Raw genomic sequence first — 24,419 nt, 5'->3', positions numbered from 1 at the left:
TAGCCAAAATGCTACAATTATATTTGATGTTGAAGAAGAACAAAGTCATACACCTGCACAGTAACTCCTCAAGCTGCCCATACATTGTGTCAGGTGTACCAACCACATTTTGTTATGCAATGACTGTCCCCTTTCTTTGAATGTGATCAACATGTGTAAACTTTCAGATCAGTACAGGGAATGTTTACCTCCCACACAGTTTTGAAAAGATACAAAATGCAATTACCAGACATTTTGAAAATCAGTTCTCTGGATAGTGACTCATGCTGTTCATCTTTTATTCTCTTCTGGTGATATGAATATTGCAGTTTCCTCCATATGCTTTTACATTTACTACAGGGATTCACACACACAAAAATCACCTCCTGTAATTAAGTTTAGATTAAAAATGATGCTTCTGCTCACTTGTTTGTCATGGGTAAATTTGTTACAGTAGGAAGGGATAGCTGAATCCAAAATGCAGTGCTTATGAACCTGGCTATCAAGAAAGTACAGGCTTCCGAATAGCAATTTTAATTCCTGCATATCCTGGATATTCACTTCTGCATCTGTTTGCAGAGGGAGAGAATGGGGTGAATTTCTTATGGATTGCTCTGTCAATAGACAGTGGGATCTGAAACTGGAGCCCTCTGACTATCCAAAGTGCCCTGCTGGCAAGAGCCAGGCAAGGCAGGAGGACGTCAGAGGCCCACATTTTTCCATTTTTGTTGTTTTAATCTAGATGGGCATCTTCCCTATCTACTTCCTTACCTTCCAGTAGGCTGGGATGAATGACAGGTTCTTATCTTGTGGATTCACACCTCTCCTTCCCCATCCCCTTACCATCCACTGGAACACCCCCTTTCCACTTTCTCAAACCTCTTCCAAGGTCGCTGCTGGACTCGTAGTTCTGTCCACAACCCTGGAGGATGAGATCTGCAGCATCCTCTGATGCTCCAGATGCTGTCTAGGGGCCATAGGATTGCACCGTTACAAACTGAAGTAGATCCCTGCTGAATCAGACCAAGGGTACATCTACTACAGCATTCTGGAGACCCACAAGCAGGGCATGAGGACAACATGTTTGTTCTCCTCATCTGGTATTTAGAAAGACACTGCTTCTGAACAGGAAGCTTCCATTTATCTATCACAGTTAATAACAGCTGTTGATAGACAAATTAATGGAAACTACATCTAATCCTTTCTGCAGCCATCTCTAAACAGGTGGCCATCACCATAATCTGGGACAATGAATTCCATCGGTTAATTATGCATTGTGTAAAGAAGTACTACTTCTTGGGAAATTAAATTTTAACATTTTGAAATGCCCACATAGGCTTACTGACACCCCTAAGGCCACTTGCCATGACTCCCATAAACTCTTCCAAAACTGGATCAGGCCATGTGGCCAACCTCACCTTGGAACACTGGACATCTTTGCATCTCTCATGCCACATAAGTCAAAATATATGTGTCTTCATCTTCTATACCAGCTGGCCCAAAAGTAGGTATACAGTTGTTTAGAATATTGATGGGAGGGGGGGAGAATGTGTGAGCAGAAGATGTGTGGGTGAAGTCAGAATGACAGTTGGGAAAAGTGAGTGACAGGGAGTGACAGTTAAATCAGTTAAGTGTAGAGAGTGAGGGGAGTGAGGCCCTTAAGTAGGTATAGTTTTGTTTAGTTTTTTAGTTATTTTTTTTACTGATATTGTGAATGATGGCAGCGAACTTGAGTCAAGAACAAAGAAAGTGGATTCTAAAGCAGGACTGGAAGACTGGAAATGCTGAGCAGGTGCGCACAGCATGGCAAGAAGCATCTGACACTCCTCCACCAACACGCCTGACAATTTATCATCTTAGAGATAAATTTGAAGCAACAGGTGCAGTGGCTAATGCACTGGACATCCTAGGACATCTATGAAAGAGGAAAATGAGATAAGAGTCATTCTGACATTTGTGAACAGTCCGAAAAAGTCCACACGACGTGCATCTAAGCAGCTATCCATACCTAGAACGTCCTTGCAACACTTAATGCGTAAATTGAAATTGAAGCCATACCGTCCAAGACTGTTACATGGTCTTCTGGAGAAGACCCAGATTGGCGGTTGCAATTCTATGAGATGATGCATAACCAAATCCCTAACGAACCAGACCTTCTTGATAAGATAATCTGGTCAGATGCAGCTTCTTTCAAGTTTTCAGGCCACGTGAACAGGCATAACTGTGTGTATTGGGCAGATGAAAATCCTCATTTGACTATCACATCTCATCTGAACCAGCCAGGCGTCACAGTGTGGGGTGCACTGTCCAGTGAAAGTGTTGTAGGACTGGTTTTCTTTGATACAACTGTGGATAGTAACAATTACCTAAACGCGTTACGCGACGTGTTAGTGCCACAACTCAGAACCAGGGCTAACTTTGCTGAACTGCTCTTCCAACGAGATGGGGCACCTCCTCATTATGCTTTGCAGTAAGGGACTATCTTGACAACACCTTCCCACAGCATTGGATCGGACGACGTGGCAGCACTGAATGGCCACCACGTTCACCCGACTTAACACAAATGGACTTCTTTTGGGGGGGGTGTAGTAAAGAATAAGTTTTTTGAGAGGAATCCTTGGACAGTGGATGAATTAAAAGAGTTCATCTCAGAAGCATTTACGGACATTGATGCGGACTGGAATTTGTGCCATACTGTATGTCACAGTGTTCTGGACAGTTTTCGAGGAATGTTGCAACGTTGATGGAATACATTTCGAGCACTTACAAGATTAGTGTTAAACAAATGTAAACGTAATAAACAATGTAATAAAATGCAAATAAACTATACTGTATGCCTACTTTTGGGCCACTCTGTATATCCAATGTGCAATGTGGTTACTGGCATATGCAGTATCTCAAAATCACACTGTCTGTGCCACTTAGCTTAGATCTGTTTGGACTTGTTGACAGAATAGTATGAGATGGCACAAAGCAGCAGGAATGTGGGAGTATTTTGGAGATGGAGGCTTAATAGCTCAATATTTTTGCTAGAATTTGGTCCATGGTTTCTGCTTATGCCATCAGCTCTGAATTTGTGAGGGATTTGTTGAAATGCTCTCTGCAGCTTCAAGATGAGTGAGAAGAACTATAGGGGAGATTTCAAGTGTGGTATTTCATGCTTATCCATTCCCCATTTCATCTTCTCCTGAAGGAAAAGAAAAACACTGCTCATTTGCTTGTGCTGCAGTATCTTTCATGTACACATATTTAAAACTGTTCAGGGCTTAACTTGGGATGCTTTTCTAATTAAATTATAATGTGCAAAAGAAAAGGACTGTAATGTGGGGAGTTTTCTTTTGCTTTTTTGCCTTCTTCAGATTCTCTTCTTTTTTTCCCTAAAGGTACTATAATGTGGGTAGATGATTTTTTCATCTGTTTGATCAATATGATGATCTTAAAAGAGACTTCTGAGAATTAAAAATTCATGAGAAGAGAAACTAAAAATATAGTTCATTTCAGATGCAATGCCAAAGCATGCTTTGGCAATTGGTGGTGATCCCACAGGCTCACGCGTTCCCCATGCCCATCCTTCCCCCACTTCCCATTTTACCAAACCACACTTTGTCATATTGACTAAATATGGAAACCATGATTAGCAGTAGCTTGCCTTCAAGCCATGATTTGAAGTGAGTTTGCAAAGGCATAACCACCACTGTGCTGTGCATAAAATCACAATTAAAAACAATACCATATGAATTTTTTAAAAAATACCTGACTCCACTTTGTGCTTTAAACCACTGTAGTTATTTGTGGCTTTTACTATTTTCTCTGATGTATTAATGTGACTCAAATGCTTACATATGACATCATAATTTTCAACAAAAGAAATGCCTCATCTAGTTTGGACCTCTCATTTTAGGTGTCTTGCTATCTGCAAGTTTCAGATCAGTGCCCTGAATTTTGTACTTAAGCCAGAGGGAGTCAATGTGCAGTGTCAGGTCCAATGAGCAAAAGAGCATACTGAGCAAGTTGTAGGGAGCAGCAGTAAACTGTGCACGATTGTTGCTTAGACTATTGAAACAGGTATGACTTGGAGGCTCTTAAGCCATGTCACATGAGCTCCTCACCATATGGGTATCGACTTGACCAGTTTTAGTACAATAGCTGAATCCCTGCCTGGTGTCTACAAGGCATTGGATTGAAGACCTTTTACAAATTTGATTCCTGATTTGGGGGGGCGGGGGGGACACCCACACTACTACCAATTTATAGCAAATTGAAGAGGAGCTGGGAATCAAGCTACTTTCAGACCTTGGCACAGATTAATAAATTGGTCACCATCTGCTTTCCATAAGGTTCTCTACCATTTTTGTTGAAACTGTTTCCAAGAAATAGTGCTTCATGAAATGGAGGCTCTAAGTGAATATATTCCAGGATATATTTCCCAGAGAAGAATTCAGTGATGCTAATGAAATGCTGTCAAATTGAATGGTTGTTTAAATTGTACATTCGATGGCGTGGTATTTATAGAGAGCAGATTGTCTGCATTCTGTTAGTCTGCATTTTAAAGGTATTTGTCTTCATTATAGCTTTCTGCAATACACACACACACACACACACACACACACATTAGATGAAGAAAATAAAAGAGATAGGGCCTCCAAGGTGGTGCATACATCTTGGAGTTTATGGATTGTGCAACACACTGGCAAAAAGAGGAAGATGAGCTGTCCTGGAGACACCTTCTCAATCTCTTCAATGGAAAGGATGCATTTTTCTCCATTTATTACTACTAGTACACCATTGTGTGAAAAAGTCTTGACTGAAGCCCCTTCACACAAGCTCCCAAGAGAATAGAACATGGTGTGTAAATAATATGACCACTCTGCTAGTTACATAGACAATACATTTTCGCTGTCCATAGCTTCTTGTTATGTGAGACAAAATCAATCATATTATTAATTTCAATTTGTTTGAAATTTAAACTAGATCGGTCTCTCTTTGCACTGCAATGCAAAGACATGGTCTTTGTTCAGAAACTAGATCTGTCTATCTTTGCACTCCAGATTTGCACTCCAGATGCATACTCCCCTACATTGTATATTACATACAATATATGATAGAATGCAGAAATCAAAGGCACCTGAGTCAAGTTGATCCTTCAATATAGAGAAAGCCTATCTGGCAATACTGTTCCATTATGCAGCTAAGAGATCCAACAGAGACAAACAGTATACCTGTATTCTGAAATGCTACTTCAAGGAACACAAAGTGCCACAGAACTACAAGTCCCCCCACCCCAATGAGTGAGGTCAATGCTGCTATTAATATATTTTGATGAAGACATTTTTGGAATGATTAGGAATAGTTGCACTTCAGGGAACCAAAAGAACAATGACCTCTTCATGAAAAGAATGTTACAGATAAGCTGATCTGCTCCTTATCAAGTTGGCTAGTACAGCCATATTGTCAACCAGGCATTTTAACATTACTCAAGCATGATGTCCGATGGTATTTATACTTTAACAAGAATGACTGAAGTAAATTACTGTCTATTCTCAAAATTGGCCATATGTTCTAATGCCACCAACAAAGGTTCAGCATTTTAAAATGTATCAGCTGTGAAAGATCTTTTGATGTCTAGGCTAGACATGAAGGTTCTTGTAATCATCAGCTACTTCTTTTGCTTTAAGAAAAAGACATTTAATGAATTAGCTGTATATACCTTTGGAATATTACTTCCCCTATCCCCTTGTGTGTGTGTGTGTGTGTCCCGCATTCATTTTGGGTGAGCTAATGATTAATGCTGTGATACTTCTGAGCTCATACCATTTCTATCACGCTTTTGAACTTTGGTTTGAAGAGTTGGTTAATATTTTCCACACACACAAAAATGCTGCCTAGGAGGTCTGAATAAAACTTGTGCTCACCTGGAGAAAGCTGTGGATAAGCCAATCCTTAATTGCCTAAGGTGGTAGGTAATTGAAAGTGTCATCTTATTAGGTCTCAAATGGGTGAAAAATGTTGATAGAAATAACCCAGAAAATCCTCTGTTACTTTATTAAGTAACCCAGATTCTGAGAGTGTTTGCATGTAACACTAAGCCATGGTTTAGCACAACCTGCACAAGCAGAAGGAAACCACATGAAGCCTGGGGGACACTTTGCCCACCTGACTGGGAGGAGATATAAAACAGAATTTAGTTTCACTTTAGCATATTCCTAGCTTTTTATGTGTGAACAAGGAATCATGGTTTAAAATAAACTCTGTTGTTGTTGTTGTTCAGTCGTTCAGTCATGTCCGACTCTTCGTGACCCCATGGACCATAGCACGCCAGGCCTTCCTGTCCTGCGCTCTCTCCCGGAGTGTGCTCAAGTCCATATTCATTGCATCGGTGATGCTATCACCGATAAACTCTAAAATAAAGATATAAAATATCTAAAATAAAATAAGATAAAATAAACTCTAGTCAATTGCTAAACAAGCCAACAACAACCCCTGAGTTGTTTGCTAGGCTTATTTAACAAACTAGAGCAGCCTATCCCCAACCTGGTGCTCTTCAGATGTTTTCAACTACAACTCTTCACCATTGGTTATGCTGGCTGGGGCAGATGGCAGCTGTAGTTCAAAATATCTGAGGGGCACAAGGCTAGAGTTCATTTTAAATTATTATTCCTATTTCACACCTGGAATGTCCTCCTTGCCCTTTGTTGACTGGTCTTTTTATGTCATTGCTCTACACTTACAACACTTCTTCCCAGCAAAAGCCTACTAATGTTCAATTATCCAGGCCTTTAGGAAAACTTGAGTGGATTCACTAGGGTGCTGGTCTCTCTTTTGTTGTAGTTAATTGATTTAATTACTTTGGTATCTTCATATTGATTAAATTGTTCTTAGCTGACCTGGAGCAATTGAGTAAAAACAGGATATAAATATTAGAGCGGGGGAGAGAAAGAGAGGAACATGCTTAATAAAATGGTACACTGAGAGTTCAGTTGACTTATGGGCATCCTTTGGGAAGTTCTCCTGCACAAGAACTGCACAAAAGAACAGTGTTATGCAGTTTTACTACTTGAGCTAAGCAAGTCTGGCCCCATAAGATGCTTGAATGAAACTCCACTTGGAAACTATGTTTAAGAGAGCCAGTGTGGTGTAGTGGCAAGAGTGTTGGACTGGGACTTGGGAGATCCGGGTTCTAGTCCCCACTCGGCCATGGAAGCTCACTGGGTGACTTTGGGCCAGTCACACACTCTCAGCCCAACCCACCTCACAGGGTTGTTGTTGTGAGGATAAAATGGAGAGGAGGAGGATAATGTAAGCCGCCTTGGGTTCCTTGCAAGAGGAAAAAAGGTGGGGTATAAATGCAATAAATAAATAAATCCCTTGGAGCAAAAACAGGGTACAAGTGAAATAATAAGCTCATCTCATTTATGTAGATCCATTTGTTTGGGACAACTACTGCCCAGTTTCTAATATTCCATTCTTCAGCAAGGTGTTGGAGCATGAGGTGGCTGCTCAACTCCAGATGGTGTTGGATGATTATAAACAGTCTTGGTCACCTTGGAGGATGACACTGGAGAATGGATGAAGGGAATATAACCCTATTGGTTCTGTTAGACCTCTCAGTGGCTTTCAGTACTATCAACCATGATATCGTTCTGGACCATTTGTCTGGACTGGGCTTAGGAGGCATGGTGTTATGGTGATTCTGGCTGTTGCTGGAGAATCGGACTCAGGTGCTGCTGCGAGACTTCCGTTCCAACCTATGTCCATTGGCTTATGGCAGCCTTCTCCAACATGGTGCCCTTCATGGTTTTGGACCAACTCCCATCAGCCCCAGACAGCATGATCTCAGCCAGGGGATGCTTTGCCCACACTGTGTTTTCCCCAATGGCAGATGTACTTGTGCAAACAACAGGACAGCCAGGAGGCCCTGATCCATAGCTCTCAGTGAACTGGCAGGTTGATATGGGGAAACGAGCTCCCTCAGGTTATTGTAATAATATGCACTAATACATGATATTATCATGTATTAAAGGTATTTAATAAAGGTATTTGTTTGAAGACAAGCTATGTGGAATGTCTGCTGTACCATTTGTAGCACCTTGTCTATATTTGCTGTATACTTTACAATTGAGAAGTTCCTAAACTAATTGTAGTGAAATGTAGCATATTTGTAAGTGATGCAAAGTAATTACATGTCAGTAATAAATTGTGGAAATTGCTATATGCACATCTGCCAGCAGCTTTTGAGTCAGCTGCAAAATCAGCAAATTGCTGCAGAAAAAAAGAGACCATACTGGTCAGTGCCCATGGGCTATGGTTCAGGAGAGAATTTGATTCATAATAGCTGACAGTGCTCTTTATCTGGAGCTGTTGAGGTTCTTAAAAATGGCTGTTTTTTTCCCCTATATTGTTTGCAAATAATAATATTAAGTATGATCCTAGTTTAGAAAATCAAGCTATTGGAATAAGGTCCAGCAAACAAAACACCAAGGCCTGGATCATAAGATAAGGTAACATGCATAGCAATCCTATGCATATTTGCTCAGAAGTAAGTCCTGTTATGTCCACTGGATCTTACTCCCAGGTAACTATGCACAGGATTGGCACCTTAAGGAAGTTCATGGAAGAAAAATGTCAACCCCCCTTTTCAGGGGGAGGGCTCCTGAACAATGTAGGACCAGACATGGAGGGGCTGCTGGTAAGAAGGATGAGATGGGAAACCTTCCTTCTGTGAAATGCCTTGAGTTATCTCAGGATTCAAGTCTTGTTTGGGGTTATTTTTCTCTTCCTGAGCAGTCCCCATACCACACTGTGCAGGGGTATAAGGATCTAGCTGTTTGAGCCATCATTTGGACTACTTTGGTTGCAATTCTATGCACACTTGCTTGAAAATAAACCTCCTAGAAGACAGTGGGGCTTACTTTGAAGTAAGCATATGTAGGATTATGCAGTTGGTAGCAAGCATGATCTACAAATGCTTGGCACTATATAGATCATTTTAAAAGTTTAAGTCTAGCATTTTAAAAAAATGAAAAGGATAACATTTGCATGCATGCAAGCATGATGTGGTGATCTAATGTAATAGCACTGGTGTACCATTCAAACGCAAAGTGTTCACAGCTCAACAGGAACACAAGTTTGAGATGTACCATGTAACGTACTATGGGACTAGCAGCAGGGACTGAAAAACAAGTCTCTACATGGCAGAATATAATCCCTAAGCAGAGATGTGCAATAACCAAGGAAATTTCAGTATCCCTCAAAATTCCTACAAATGTCTCAGCTGTGCAGAACTTTCAAAATTTGCCTTGCATATTATTTTGGGTGAGAGTCACTGTTATTTAGAGCTGCCACAATTTGTTTTCCTGACTGAACTTGTGCCTTTAACAGTTGTGTGATGTGCAGAAATTCTAAAGACAGAGCCATTCTCATGTCTGCATCCCTATTCTAGGAGAAGCTTAACCTGTTCAATTTGTCTGTCATGACCCATTAAAGGCCCTGTGGGAAAATAATGGTGGCAGTCCAAAAGAATAGTACTAATAACATTAATTACCTGTCATTGTGCACAGCAAGTGTTAAAATTTCTTGTTTTACCCCTTTTAGGAATAACCATGAATAATATTGATTCCCCCTCCCTCATGGCATCTACTGAGGAACATTAAAAGATTAGTTGTAACAAAGTCATTCTGAAAGAATTCAAAAGTATACTCGTTGATCGTATTTAAAGGGGTGTTTCAAGAACTACAGGCATCCACACAGACCAGGAGTGCGGAACTGTGGCCTGTCAGATATTGCTGGGTTCCAACTTCCATCAGCCCCAGCTGGCATAGCCAACGATGAGGGATGAGGGAAGTTGCAGTCCAACAACATCTGGAGGGCCCCAGGTTCCCCACCCTTGCATAGACATAGAGAGGTTACTACTCCAATATAAATAGTCCGCGGAATTGCCTTATAAACATTTTACAAGCTCACATCAATTTGCTCCACTTAACAATTTGCATGACAACAAAACGAAAGAGAGGGAGAGGGGGAGAGAGAAAGGTGACGGCGGGGGAACTAGTTACACCTAGTGTGCTCACACTGGCTTCTTACAAAGGTGTGAGGCGTGTGACGTTGCCCAACTCTGTATACAGCTTTTCCGCAAATGCCCAAACATTTCTGTCCCCCCCACACACGTTTCTGTGTAACACCCTCCGCTTCCCCCCCCCCCCCCGGGCTTCACAACCAGAAGGCAAACAGCAATTAACCTTCTCTTGTTGACGGGAGCGCGGGGCGGGAGGGAGCTGCACATGATCGACCATGCTCGGTGGATAAGTCTGTTGGCTGTTGCCATGACTACGGAAAGCTGGAGGAACCCAATGAGCTGTCTGCAGCAGTACTGGAAGGACCAGCCATTTTGCGCGCGCGCGCGCGCGCGGGGGGGGGGGGAGAGTGTAGCATATTATGCTGGGCTTTACCTTGAAGTAAGCAGACCGCACACACACACACAGGAGGGGGAGATTTATTGCGAGGAAACCGAAGAAACAAGCATATTCGGGATTAATTAATAGAGCAGGGAATGCCTCCAAGCTGCCATTTTGACAAGCCGGCTCTCGCTCCTGCTCACGCCGGAGCTGAGAAAAGGTGGAACGCAGAGTGATAAGCGCGACATAGCTCCTATCTCGGCCACTGGGGCGGCTTTGTGTGTGCATGTGCGCGTCCCGGGCCCGGGGGGGGGGGGGGGAGAGCGAGGCTCTTCTGCACGTTATCTCCCTAGCTCGCCTGCTGCTTTCAGAGTAAAAGCTGGTGACCCAAAAGAAGGGTGTTGCCCTCTCCTAACATTGATCTTGTACGCTGCTGCTGCTGCTGCTGTAGAAGAGTAAGGCACACCAGTAGCTGAGAGCAAGCAAGCAAGCAGGTGTGCTGCAGCTCAAGACGGGCTGTGTGTTGTAGGCTGTGCAAAACACACACACACACACACACGCCACCACCCTCTCAGGTTTGCGTGCACTTCCTATTAACAGATTGCTGGCTTGGGAGCATCTGGCTGTGGATTTAGTCGGAGAAAGAGGCTGCTGCTGTTCACGCATTTTCTGAACTGCTCTCAAAGAGAGGTAAGCTTTTGTTTCCACTTCATATCCCCAAAGACCTAGGTGGTTGTACGTATCCCTCGCATGAAGTTTTTAAAGCCCTCCATGCCGCTTTTCCATTTAGTTGCATGGGCAATTCAAGAATAGTAATAATTTTGGGGTGGGAAAGCATTCCCTTCAATATGCAAATAATTGGAATGTCAGGTTTCGGGGTTTTCAAGCTAGCTTTTCCGTTTGGAGTCTATTTCCTCCTTCCTCTCTGTCACATATTCTCATTCATAATAAGCGTTATGTGTTCGGAGTGGCTCCTTTGTAAACCTCCATCTGAACTATGGAAAATCAGTATTACAGGACTTGGAGAGAGTTTTCCAAGTATAAAATCGAAGCCCTTGAATCTCTCCGTCTTTCAGTGTTGACATTTTGCTCAGCATCAACGTCCTTATAACTAGATTCAAAGAACACCGCCACCCTCCCTCGCGACTGCTCCTGTGTTGCGTGGTATTGTATTGTTAGAGTATGTAGGTCATAAGGGAAAGCAGCGTTTGCGCTAGTTTCATGGACTGCACGCCCCATTGCCGTGTTTGATTAGTTTTCTGATGCTCGCACTGTTAAGAGGCGAGTAGGTATGAGAAGCAGCTCACACCTCTTTTTCAAAGAACTCCCGCATACCACAGTCATCCACAACACACCCATTGTGTGCCTGACTTCGGAGATGACTTGAAAGAAAAGAAGCCAGTGCTCCTCATGGACCACAAATGCAGCTAGACGGAGAAGAGAGTAGAACTCCTTTGAAACGCAACCTCAGTTGCAAGGTGCTGGTTACGAGCAATGGGGACAAAGGAGATTAAAATGTCCACACCCAGAATGCCTATAGACATACTGAAGCGGAATGATTCCGGCCATATGTCTACGTGCTAATCCTGTCGGCTTCTGGTTCCTGTATAAATTCTTCCTTGAAATAATAATTCATAACCCTGGCCAATAAAACTATAACCCGTTCACAGCGTGGAGACCAGATAATGTTTAAATTATAGTGAAGGGTAGAAATGTACTACAGATTACCAGTATTCCCCCCTCCCAAAGCCATTGTTTTTGGCTGCTTAGAATGATGCTGAAAGCAATGCAATGAATTCATCGGCTGTTTTATTCTAAAATCTGGTATGTTTTCAAAGAACCAATGGATAATTTTTACACTTAAATAATAGAATCACTGCTTGATTAAACATTACAAACTGCTGTGCCTAAGTTGGCTGGTAAATTAGTAACAAAGGTGGCATTATGTGCTGGGTGTCAAAGTCCAAGACATTTTCAGATATCTTTGCAGTATATATATTTGTCCATCTATTAAAGGAGATGGGTACATGGTGTACTTGTGCACAGAATTGCATATTCACTTTTAGAATCTCTTGTCTACCAAATCCTTTCGAAAGCATCTCTGTGTTTTCTGTTGTGTTTAGTTTTAGGTGTCTGGGGCTTGGACCTTTCCCTCATGTGTTCTATGATGTGTCATTCCTTATAGTATCTCATAGATTCTGATAATTTAACATGTATTTATAAATGCTGCTCTGTGTAAGGTCTGCTGTTAACACAAAGGGCTGCTTCACACATTACAAAATTCTTGCAAGATAGGCATTTTCACATATGGATTAATGTAAAACTTATGTGTAGATCATAATGTAGGCTGCTTGTACACATGGGTATTGCATCATGTACACACGCTGGAAAGTGAGCATTATATTTAATTTCTACCCAGGAGTGCCCTTTTCGATGGAATGTTGTCATGTGTGGAGCACACTCTGTTAAGGGTCTTCCCAAGTGTTGCCAAGAGTAGTATTTCAATGGAGCTACACTGATTTAAACAGGGTTGGGGAATCGGTGGTCCACCAGATGTTGCTGGACTGCAACTCCCATCAGCCCCAGTCAGCATTGCTAATTGTCAGGAAGGATAGGAGATATAGTTCAACAACATCTGGAGGGGCCACAGGTTCCCCACTCCTGGATTAGAGCAATTTAAATATAGGCTTCTACTTTTTAATTGCACATTGACCTCAACCAGAAGTGATACAGGGATGTTTTAAGAGCTGATTTAGATATTCAGAAAAATCTCATTGTATAATCCTGGAGGACCATATCATCCCCAGAGAGAAATGTGATCACCAGGTCACTGTCACTTACTAAGAATTACTTCCTAGCAATTATTTGCCCATTTCCAGCACAGTGCGATCCCACCCCATGCATGGCAGAGACGTCAGCTGATGGGAAGTAAGATACCCTAGTTCTCAAGCAGAAAATTTGGAAAGGAGCAGGATCATTCTCCCACTTCCCCCTCGATTTGCAGACACTTGGAAGCAAAGATGAAAATGCCTCTTCCTGCTTTTGACTCGGACGGTGCCTTCAAAACATGCACAAAGGGGATCCAAGCGCTTCCTAAGCGCTTCTTGAGATTCCGCTCAAGCAATTAGTGCTCACATGAGGGGAAGAACCAGCCTTGCCCCCTCCACCATCCACAAGTTGAGGTGGGGACAGACTCTAGAGCAGGGGCCCCAAAAGGCCCAACCTTTTGGGGCCCATGGGCTCATACGGCAATTTGAGACGTTCTTCTGAGCACCACCACAAAATGGATGCCATGGGAGGTGTGGCTAATCAGAAGGACAAGTATCTTGCCCAAAAGACTGAGTACAAGGTGGAGGTGGGGACTGAACACCACACTAGACAACGCCTTTGAATCCACAGTTTTGAGTGCCAACAGAAACCTATTTCACAAAAGGCACAAACTCATTCTTTCTCCCCCGCCCCCCACTTCCTCTGCCAGCCAACTCATTCTCCCTTGTCTCTTTTTTTCTCTCACTCTGGGTCGCCATCCACTCACTCTCTCATGCACATATCCCATCCTTTATCTCTCTCACATGCACACACATGTAAGCCTCCAATGCATACACAACCCTCCGTTCTCATTGCAAGGACGCGTGAAAACCGCACTCATTCTTTTTGAGGATCCTTCCAAAATCCCCTCCCAACCCCTTTGTTTCTCTGTCTTCCTTTCTTACACACACACAGTCCCATCCATTCATACATACAAGCATACAACAGTCCCCAATCCCTCAGGTGACTCCCAGGTTGCTCCGCCACCCATGCCCATCCCCCTCTCCCCACCCTGCTGGCTTCCCTGCCTCTGCCCCAAGCTGGCTTACCACTGCTCTCCCTAGTACCCACTCCTCTTTTCAGCCCTCTCTCCAGTTTACCAGTTGTTCCCCCCCCTTTTTTTTCTTGGTGGCTGGGTGTGCTGCAGAGGAAAGCATCAGTCTGGAGGATACCCTGATGCATGTGCATAGGCTCCACCTCAGCCCACTCCTGTGATTCTGAACTGGGTTGTTGTGAGCAAATCCCAACACCAAGTGAGAGACTGAGCCCTTCGCTAAATCCTCTGTGCTTGCCAGAGAAAGTGGGGTGGGGTGGGAAGTGTGCAGGAACCACCAGAAATACTGGGTAACTAGCAAGGTCACCCAAAATTTGTGGTCTGCTTCAAAATGCAAGGAAGAATTACATGACTGGATGCTCTCCATGGGTCAAAATCCTTGTCTGCAAAAACCTAGCTTGGGATGGGGTGGGTAGGTTGGTGAGAAGAGTTCTAGTGTGTAGACGCATCAGGCTTAGCAGCTATAAAGTGACTTGCTCATTGGTATTCTGACTGGCATCAGGGGGGCCACTTGAAATAAATAACTTTAGCAATTATGGCCAAAGAATGATGGAAGAGGCTATATCCCACACATCTTCCAAGTGATCAGTACAACAAAAGCCACTTAACTTTTTTCAGTGTATTCATGGTATTAATTTGAAAACAATTAATTTCTCACTCCATATGCTCCATCTTTCTTGTTTTTCACTGACAAGTGCCATTCCTTTGCTCTTTACGTTATTTTACCATTCAGCGTTCTCTCCAGTTGAACAGTCTACGTATAAAATGTATGCATGGAATACTTGCTACACTCATCCTTAACGCACACCACTGGTGTAGTTCTCTTTGAGGAGACAGAAGGTTCCACCAGCAGGACACTGAGAACTGGACTGTTCATCTGCTAGTATTCTGCTAGATCTTATAGCAGAATTAGACTTTTAGAAAGTAAATAACAGCAACCTGCCTCGAACATATAAAGCTACCTTTATACTGAGTCACACCATTAGTCTATCTAGCCTCGTATTGTCTACTGCACAGGTAGGCAACGTGGTGCTCATGGGCGCCAATGCACCCTCAGGCACCTTTCTTGGCATGTGCCTATCCCTCCCACATCTTTTTAAAATAACACTTTTTCTTACAGGTGGCTGGGATTGCTATGAAACAGGTTTTTGTTGGTCCTGAAAACTGTGGGTTGAAAGGAGTTGTTTAGTACATTTGGGCTCAGACCCCACCTCCGTCTTGTACTTAAGTCTTTTTGGCAGGTTACTTGGCCCTTGCCACACCTCCAATGGCAGCCATTTTGTGGTGGTACCCAGGACAGTTTCTCAAATTGCCAAATGGGCCTACAGCCCAGCAAAATGCTTGCCTATCCCTGGTCTATTCCAATTATCAGTTGCTCTCTGAAATCCTAGGCAATGGTCTTTTCCCACCCATGGAACCTGAGAACATTTTTTTTAGCTGGAGAGTCCAGGGGTTACATTTTGGACCTTCTTTATGCAAAATATGTGCTCTGCCACTACAATATGTGCCCTTCCCATATGGTCTTATACAAATGTAGGATTTGTAAGACCTTTTTGTTATTGGAGGAGTACTGGCTTATTCCCAGGTAAGCATGTATAGGATTGCAGCCTTAGCCTCCCAAGAAACTTGTAAAGATAGGTTTCATTAATTAAGGGCACAATCCTATACGCTTTTAGACAGAAAAAAGTCCTACAGCTCCCAGCATGCCCCAGCCAGCATGGCTGGCTGGGGCATCCTGGGAGTTGTAGCACTTTTTTGCTGTGTAAAAGTGCATAGGATTGCACCCTTAATTTATAAAATGTCTATTCTGCCTTTTCAATTTCACTCTCAAAGCACCTTGCCTTGCGTTAGTGACTTGCCCAATGCCACACAATAAACTTCACAGCTGAATGGAGATCTTAACCTGGGTTTCCCACATCTAAGCTCTTACCTCTAATCTCTGCACAAATTTGGTATTTTAGCTGCCACGTAGAGTCTGTTCTTCTAGCAAGTGCTTTATAATTTGAATATTGAGGAGGTTTGAATGTTATGTCTGTTAGGCTACAAAGGAGTTCATGGGGCCATTATTTGGTAGAAAGCTTTCAGAGAGTGATAATCGATCTGTTCAGTGATCTGCAGAGGTTAGGAGTGACCTACTGATGATATAGTGCCACTTCCCTTCTTGCTATTTTGCCTGATTCAGGCCATATTATATGTTACAGGGCAGCCACATGTATTTTATTCACATTCCTACAGTGCTGACATATAAAGCAGGGAGTGAGTGTGAGCCCATGATACACACAGAAAGGAGCACACCATTGAGGGGAGCCACACCCTCTCCCCTCCACTGCCTTACCTTGCTGCGCATTGTTCCTTTTAGCAATTTCCCGCCCTGCCCAGCTCAATTCCAGTATCAGAGCTGGGTTGGAAGTAAATTGCCTGAAGCCACTGAGTGTAGTGAGAGAGGTGGGAGGAGATGGTTTTGTTCTCTCCTGTGTGCTCTGCTTCATGTTAAAAAAAAACAAATAGAACATGCCCTTGCTTAATATGTGAATTGGTCAGACCTACATGTTGCTGGCCCATCACATCTACCCAGACTCTGTTGGGTCTGACAGCCAGTCTGTGCTTGATGGAGCCAGATCTTGACAAACCAACTGAAGTGAAATCCAGGCATGACTGAGAAATGATGGCCAGTGATTATACTGCATTTATAACTCGCCTTTTAGCTCAAGGTGGTGTCCCCTGTGGGACACCCCCCCCCTCTTTCTGTGGAATAATTCCTGTGGGCACTCAGGACTGGGGTGCTCCTAGACTTGGTTATTGTACCTGGAAATCTAAGTGTGCTGCTTGCACAAAGCACAATCCATGAAGCGTATTTAGTAGTAAACAGTTTCTCTATGAGTTAGCCTTAACTGTAGCCCCAATGCAGGTGACCAGATTACCAAGTGGTTATATGCACAGCTTGGTAAATTGCCTCTTGGTAAATGGCGATCTGCATTATTCCACCTTTTACCTGCTGGCCCATCCCTTGGAGTGGGTGGACATAAACTGGCATTTAATGGAATGCCAATCCTGTACAGATTTTGTATATCTATAAGTCACACAAAGGCAAAACCCACATGAGCCATGCTTCTTTATTGACAAGGGTATGAATCTTCCAATCTATATTTGTTTGTCAATATGCTCATTTTAAATGACAGTGATTGCAGATATTTGTCTAATGCCTAGTTCTCACTGAGATTATAAATCTGTGTCTAGGCTGTAACTCTTCAGACTGCAGGTGGGGGCCTCACATTAAAATTGAAAACAAAATTCTCCACATGCAAAACCAGAGTAGGCTAGGCTAGAACTCTTTTCTCTGACATGCCAGTTTTCAATATGGAGAGAGGGAGGGAGGGAGGGAAGGAATGTGTGTGTGTGTGTGTGAGAGAGAGAGAGAGAGAGAGAGAGAGAGAGAGAGACCAGCCAGTCATATGACACCCCCCCACACACACACACATTCCTGAACCTGAAGTGGCACACAGGTTTACCACTTTCAGGGGAAACTGGCTATGTATATCTAAGAGCCAGTTTAATATGGCTGTCTATCCCCTGAGCTGATATCCCAGCACAGGCAGAGTGGGGCTGTTCTGCATTATCAAGCAGATAATGCACCAGGGAGGGAAAGGAATGGGAAATACCTGAAGGATCACCTTCCCCTATATATGCTCAATTTCCTTCTCTGGCTGCAGAAGTTTGGTGGGAGTCAAACAGGCAGCAGAGGCTGGTGGCTCCGATGTCAGTGGGGCAGTGAATCTGCTTCATGCGTAAATTTCAGTCAGAACCAGTCAGAACTCTAAAGGAGCACCTTGGATAGCTCCATTAGAGTTCTGACTGGTTCTGACTGAAACCTGGAGTGGATTCACCACCACACTGATATTGGAGCCACCGGCCTCCACTGCTAACAGGACAGGAATAGGACCTTGGCAGTGGTGGGACTAACTTTGTGGAATGGCCTCACAAAGGAGCCCTAATACTGTATGCATTCCAGCTCCAGGTGAAAAGCTGTCTCTTCCAGAAGGCATTTGGAACTAGCTGAGGTGGTTATGAGATATTTATTAATACACTCTAGCTTTGCATTGGTAGACATTGCTAATTATTTCCTCCCAGTTTCCACTGTTGGCTTGTTCTTGCTCTGGTTGTTTTTACTTCTGATATTTCATTTTTGGTAATTGATGTTTTTGCCTCATTTGTTGTAATTTGTTAGCTGCCTTTAGCTTATTTATATAAAAAAGTGGTATATAAAGTTTTATAAGATAAAAATGAAAAATAAGTAAATTAATACTGGAATTGAATTAGAGAACAATGTGGCTCATGCATGTGAGCACATGTATGTAAAGTTAATATGAAAACAAAAACTAGAGCAACAGTGGGTAACAGGGCGTTGTTAGAGAAGGCCCACCTGGGCATGGGTCTTCTAAGCTGTGCCTCAGATCTTTTGAGTTGTCCTAATTGTGAGGGTTTTTTTTTACATTTTCCCATTGTCTTGCACTGGAAAACAGAAATGGCCATAACTTTTTTAGTTTATATCAGGGGTCCCCAACCCCCGGGCCACGGACTGGGACCGGTCCGTGGCCTGTTAGGAACCGGGCTGCAACAGGGGTGTGGGAAGCCCCTTACCTTGGGTCCGCAGGTGGGGGGAGGCAGTCCGCCCTGCACCCCCTCCAGAATCCTCGCCGGCCCTGGGCGAGTCCGCGGAGCTGCCGGCTGGCTCCGACCACTGGTGGACTTCCGCGGACTCGGAGCAGAGCTGGCCAGGGCTGGTGAGGATTCAGGGGAGGGGGACGGATTGCCTCCCCCCCATGGACCCAAGGTAAAGGGGTTCCCACACCCCTACTGTGGCCCGGTCCCATCCCCCCCCGTCCGTGGAAAAATTGTTTTCCACGAGACCGGTACCTGGTCCCAAAAAGGTTGGGGACCACTGGTTTATATGATACATACATGAAATTTGGAGATATAGTAGCCCCCATAGAGCTGATTAAACATGCCAAATTTCAGGCAGTTAGGTGTAGTAGCTTTTTGTGCTAGTCACAGGTACAATGTGCTTTTTTCAAGAAAATGTGTCAAAGCAAAGAGCTATAATTTTTTTTGTTTTGTTTCCACATACGTGCATGGAATTTGGGGACCTGGCAGCCCCTGTGGAGCTGAATGAATCTGCCAAATTTCAGACAGTTAGGTCTAGTGGCTTTTGTGCTAGCCATGCATAAATTTTCCTTTTCTCAGAGACAAAAACAAAAAGTAAAAACTGTCAAGCCACACAGGGGATTAGAGATCCTAATCAGAAGGTGTTTAAGGTGACTGTTATGTCACTATCCCTAATCTCTGGTGCAAGAGGGTTTTTTTTTTTGAAGTGCTAATAGTACTTGCGCTTTGTCTGTCCTCAATCTGCCACTATTCAGCTTCACTGGATGATCTGAGGGTCCTCATTAAGAGAAGAAAACGTTAAACATCTGTTTGGCTGCAATACACATTAGTTGGGGAAAAGTCACACTGAACTCAGCATATTTGTTGCACTGCTCCACTTTCACTACTCCATATAATTTTATTTTAAAAAACAACCCAATTTGCCTTCCTTCTAAATTAAAAAGCCCAAACATTGAATCCTTTCCTTACAGAGGAGTGATTGCACCTTACTCTCAGTCACTCCACTGTGACTGGAGACTACTGGGTTAAAAGTTCAGCCCTCTTGGCAGCTAGATGTCACTTGCCAAGCCTCAGTTCCCCCCTCCCAACTCCTCCTCTCCCCCTCCCTAATCTTAAGGAAATTATTAATTTCCCAGACAGGCTGTCTGGCTTCAGAATCGTCCGAAGCAAACTGAAGCAATTTGGACCAATCCGGACCCACTTCAGATCCAGGCTAATTTGGTCCGAATCATGCTTTGGTTTGGAATTCTGATCTGGATCTGAAGTGGTGCGCAGCCTTCCTTAATACAAGCCTGCTTCTTCCCTCTGAGCTCAGTTGCCTTGCTGTTACTAGGAGGCCTTAGGATTCCCTTGCTTGGCAGACCAATAGTGACTCTAGTGTGAATGGCGAATGCACACTTTTCAGCTAGAGGGGAGCCTGCCAGCTTTCCTTCCACAGTCAGATCACTGTTTTTCTCTCTCTCCCCCCCTATGTTTTTGCTCTTATATGCCCACTGTTGGGAGCTTCCTTGCAATGAAATTTTGAAGGAGAAGGAAGAGCAGAAAGAACTCCATGTGAAATACTGGTGTTTCACACACCACCTGATTTTACTGTCCCAGAGTGGAACCTTTGGCTTCTGCAGAAGTTTAGTAGCTTCAGTACAGCAAAGGATCCAATCAGCCTCCACAAATGTCTTCTTCCCCCTCCATTTTAATTTCTCCTAAATAGCTGTAGGTCTCAAATTATTCCAAAAGGAGGGTTAGGACTACGTGGCGTCATGACTGAGGAACTGCTGGGGCTTTTAAATAGGGTGTATGGTTTTAAAAAGCTAGAAAAAGCCCTCAGCCACCTCAGACCATAAAGTTCATTTAAGTATGTGCAATCCTTACAAACCCTCCACAGCCTCCTAAGTTCCTCTGAAGTATTACCACTTGGAGCCACTTGGCTTAGGGAATTCTCCCCCACCCCCCGCATTTCCAATCACCATTCTTCTTCTTCCCTCCCCAATCCTGTTCTTCCTTTCTCTCCTTTATTCCACCCAGAGCATATCTTGGAGAATTCTTAAAGAGAATTCTCTTTGGTGGGCAAGAGAAGTTCTGAACTGTATTTGACTTTATACAAACAAACAAGAGGGTTTGTTTTTCTCCTCCTCCCTTAAGTCTTTGAGAAAACTGGATTCATATGGTTGCAGAGAAACAAATCTGGGGCTGTTTTGTTTGTCAGTTGCCATTATCAGCAATAGGAAGGGCTGTAGCTCAGCGGTAGAGCACATGCTTTGCATGCAGAAGGTCCCAGGTTCGATCCCCAGCATCTCCCGGTAGGGCTAGGAAAGAATCCTGCCTGAAACTCTGGAGAGCCACTGCTGCCGGTCAGTGTCAACAGTTCTGGGCTAGATGGACCCAGGGTCTGACTCAGTATAAGGCAGCTTCCTATGTTCCTATGAACAGAAAGCTTTAATGAAAATAGGAGTTTCTGGTTTGTTCTTCAAGTGGAGGGGAGATAAATACTGTTCATTTATACAATCCTATGTATGCCTACTCAGAAGCCCCATTATGTTTAATGAGGCTCACCCTCAGGAAAGTGTGCATAGGATTCCAGCACAAGTTATTTTTGCAGGGAGGTTTGCACCTGATGTTTTGCATGTTTACTCAGACATAAATCCTGAGTTGTGAGCGTGGTACGACAGGCTTAATACAATGCCTACCCAATTCCATCTAATGAATTGACTGCCCTTTCAGCTCAGTCCTATGCATGTTTTGTCATTTGTGGGTTTAGGTTTTTTTGTTGTTGTTGTTTTGACGAACTCTGTCTTCAGTGGTGAGGGAAAGGCACTTAGTACATGCACAGAGTCTCTCCATAACTTAGCGCTAGTTTTGAAAACAGACTCATTGGTTAAATCCTGGTGAAGTCTTGGCACAAATGAAGTTATGGGGAGGAAGATACATTGAGAACATATGTATAACAAGGAGGAAGTATAGGAGGGTTGCACAAAACAAGACATCTGTTTTTATGAAGAGTTGGTGGAAGATGGCAGGATGTGGAGGGATGGTTGCATGGAGGGGAATAGAATTGGTAGGGGGAGACTGTAAGTGCTCAGTGGTGAAAGAAAAACATGCTGCATATGCTGCATATGCTCATATATGCTCAATAGGAACTCTATTTAAGAACATAAGAAGAGCCATGCTGCATCAGACCAAGGTCTATCTAGTCCAGTATTATGTTCACACAGTGGCCAACCACATGCCCACGGGAAACCCACAAGCAGGACATGAGTGCAGTAGCACCTTCCCACCCATGTTCCCCTGCTGCTTACACTGGTGAAATGTAAATAAATTCTAGTAATTCTAAATTTGCATGCATGTATATCCTTCAGAAACTTTGCAGGTTTCTTGCCTGGGGGACACCTCTAATGACCCGTGCATTTCATACAAATGTACCCAAAAACTATTGGGGGGGGCGAAGGGAAGAGAAAGCAAATCATGCCCCCCCCCAAATTGGAGAACTCCCCTTCCACATGAACTGCTGCACCTATCCTTCTGAAATGTTGCTGGTTTCTTACTTAGCGTTATCTCTAGGGCATCTGTAATTTTCAGAACAATGGTCCACAAGGAACATAGGGAGATAAGTATGTCTTCTTTTGGAGACTTCAAAATATCAAGGCTACCCTTACACAAAAACACCTGTGACTAACATTCTGAAATCTGGCAAATATGATCTTCTCTGACAGGACAATGAATCCTGAATTTTTTATCCAATTCTTCCAAGGGAAAGAGTGTTATTGGCAGTTCCCTTTAGAAGAAAATCAAAATATAAACCCTGCAACTATTTTTCTGACATTGGGCAGGTGTAATCCCCTTCTAGGGGGCTACTATACCTGAGGTTATCCAGTTCTGAACAAGAGAAAAGGTTAGATTTTTTTTTAATCTCCCATGGTAGTCAACAGGAAGTGTAAAGGCTAATTTTTCAAACATTGACTCAGATTAGGTGTTGAGCTGAAGTGGACTAGGGATGTACGAAAGTCACTTACCTTTTGACAAAATGTGATTTGAGGTGGGGGGGGCGCCCCGTCCCTCCCCCCCGAAATTCTGGCCGGGGGGGCGCCCCGTCCCTCCCGCCGTGAATCCTGGCCGGCCGGGTCTGCAAATGGCGGCGGCTGTAGCCGCCGCCGTTTGCGTCCCTGCAGTCAGCCGTGATAGGCTACGTAAATGTTTACGTAGCCTGTCACGGCTGAGTAAAAAAAAAACCCATGCGTATGCAAATGGTGGCACCCATGGGCGCCGCCATTTGCGTTCCTTATTTTGGCACGTCTGGTCTATGTAAACATTTACGTAGGCTATGGTGAAAATAAGGGGAATGCAAATAGCGTAGACGCTACGCTATTTGCGTTCCCCTTATTTTCGCCGTAGTCTACGTAAATGTTTACGTAGACTAGACGTGCCAAAATAAGGAACGCAAATGGCCGCCATTTGCGTACGTGCGGGGTTTTTTTGGTTTTTTTTACTCAGCTGTGATAGGCTACGTAAACATTTACGTAGCCTATCACTTTTTTGTTTTTGTTTTGTTTTTTTACTGGAAATGGCGGCGGCGGCAGCCGATCAGAAGACCGGCCACCGCCGCCGAACCGCCGCTGGAGCCGCCGCCAGCAGAGAGATCCGCCCAAGGTAAGTCCCGTCCTGGGGGGGGCGGGGGGGGGGGAGACCGTTTCGCCACCGATTTCAGAGGGCCGAATGCGCTGGCATTCGGCCTCCCCGAGATTCGTGGCAAAATTTTCTGACATCCCTAAAGTGGACTGACTACAAATTTGCCCAAACAGGATGTTTTCCAAAACACTGAATAGGGGTCTGAGTTGAAGGGGCGGGGGCAGTCAGTGCACACTTCTTATATATGTAAGTATGTAATCTATACACACACATAAACACACATGAGCACACCACATGCACACAACACACACACACATATATATACACACACACATACACACACACACACACACATACATATATATATATATATATATATATGTATTAGAAGTGCGCTTAGACTCAGATACATATCATGCAAATTTGTGTTATGGGCCTCTGCCCCAGATATTTTAAGAAACTAGGAACGCCCCTGATGGCTAATGATAGCCATCCAAAGAAAGCCCCCTTACACAGTGGCATATTAGAGATAGGTAGTATTAGGGAAAAAATGTCTTTAGTTCTGAGGATGTACAGCAGTTTAAAACAGGCATCAGTTTACATGATCAGAGGCTTTGGTAATTTAATGTCCCTTTTCTGTATTCCTGGTGAGCCTTAGAGCATTTGATTTGAAAACTCTTCACCATGGGGTAGAAGTGCTTAGAGCAGACCACTTCTTCACAAGCACTGCTTAAATTAATATTTTATTTTCTATCTCTGAAGGTCTTTTGCCATCTCTAGCTGGTTTATTTATTTAATGTATTCCGTTTGGTTGCATGGGACTGGAGAGGTTTGTCCTTCCCTACCGTAGAGTATTTTGGAAGGATCAGCTGCTTGGGAGGTTACCGCTCTATGACTTCTTTGTC

At 43.6% G+C, this 24,419-nt stretch overlaps 1 protein-coding gene across 1 annotated transcript in view; it reads left to right on the top strand.

Moving 5' to 3' along the window:
* Positions 1-24,419, top strand: part of SORBS2 (sorbin and SH3 domain containing 2) — a 399,410-nt gene that overhangs the window by 107,550 nt on the left and 267,441 nt on the right. Inside the window, exon 3 of the mRNA XM_084856622.1 lies at positions 10,971-11,060. The gene's annotated coding sequence lies outside the window, so the exon portion shown is untranslated. The remainder of the gene's footprint in view (positions 1-10,970; positions 11,061-24,419) is intronic.

Source organism: Heloderma suspectum, chromosome 5 (assembly GCF_057233095.1).
Source record: "Heloderma suspectum isolate Gila_16-S chromosome 5, 16-S_ref, whole genome shotgun sequence".
NCBI classification, from domain to species: Eukaryota; Metazoa; Chordata; class Lepidosauria; order Squamata; family Helodermatidae; genus Heloderma; species Heloderma suspectum.
Note: the sequence above shows the minus strand (reverse complement) of the source record. Positions and strands in the feature narration are given on the sequence as shown.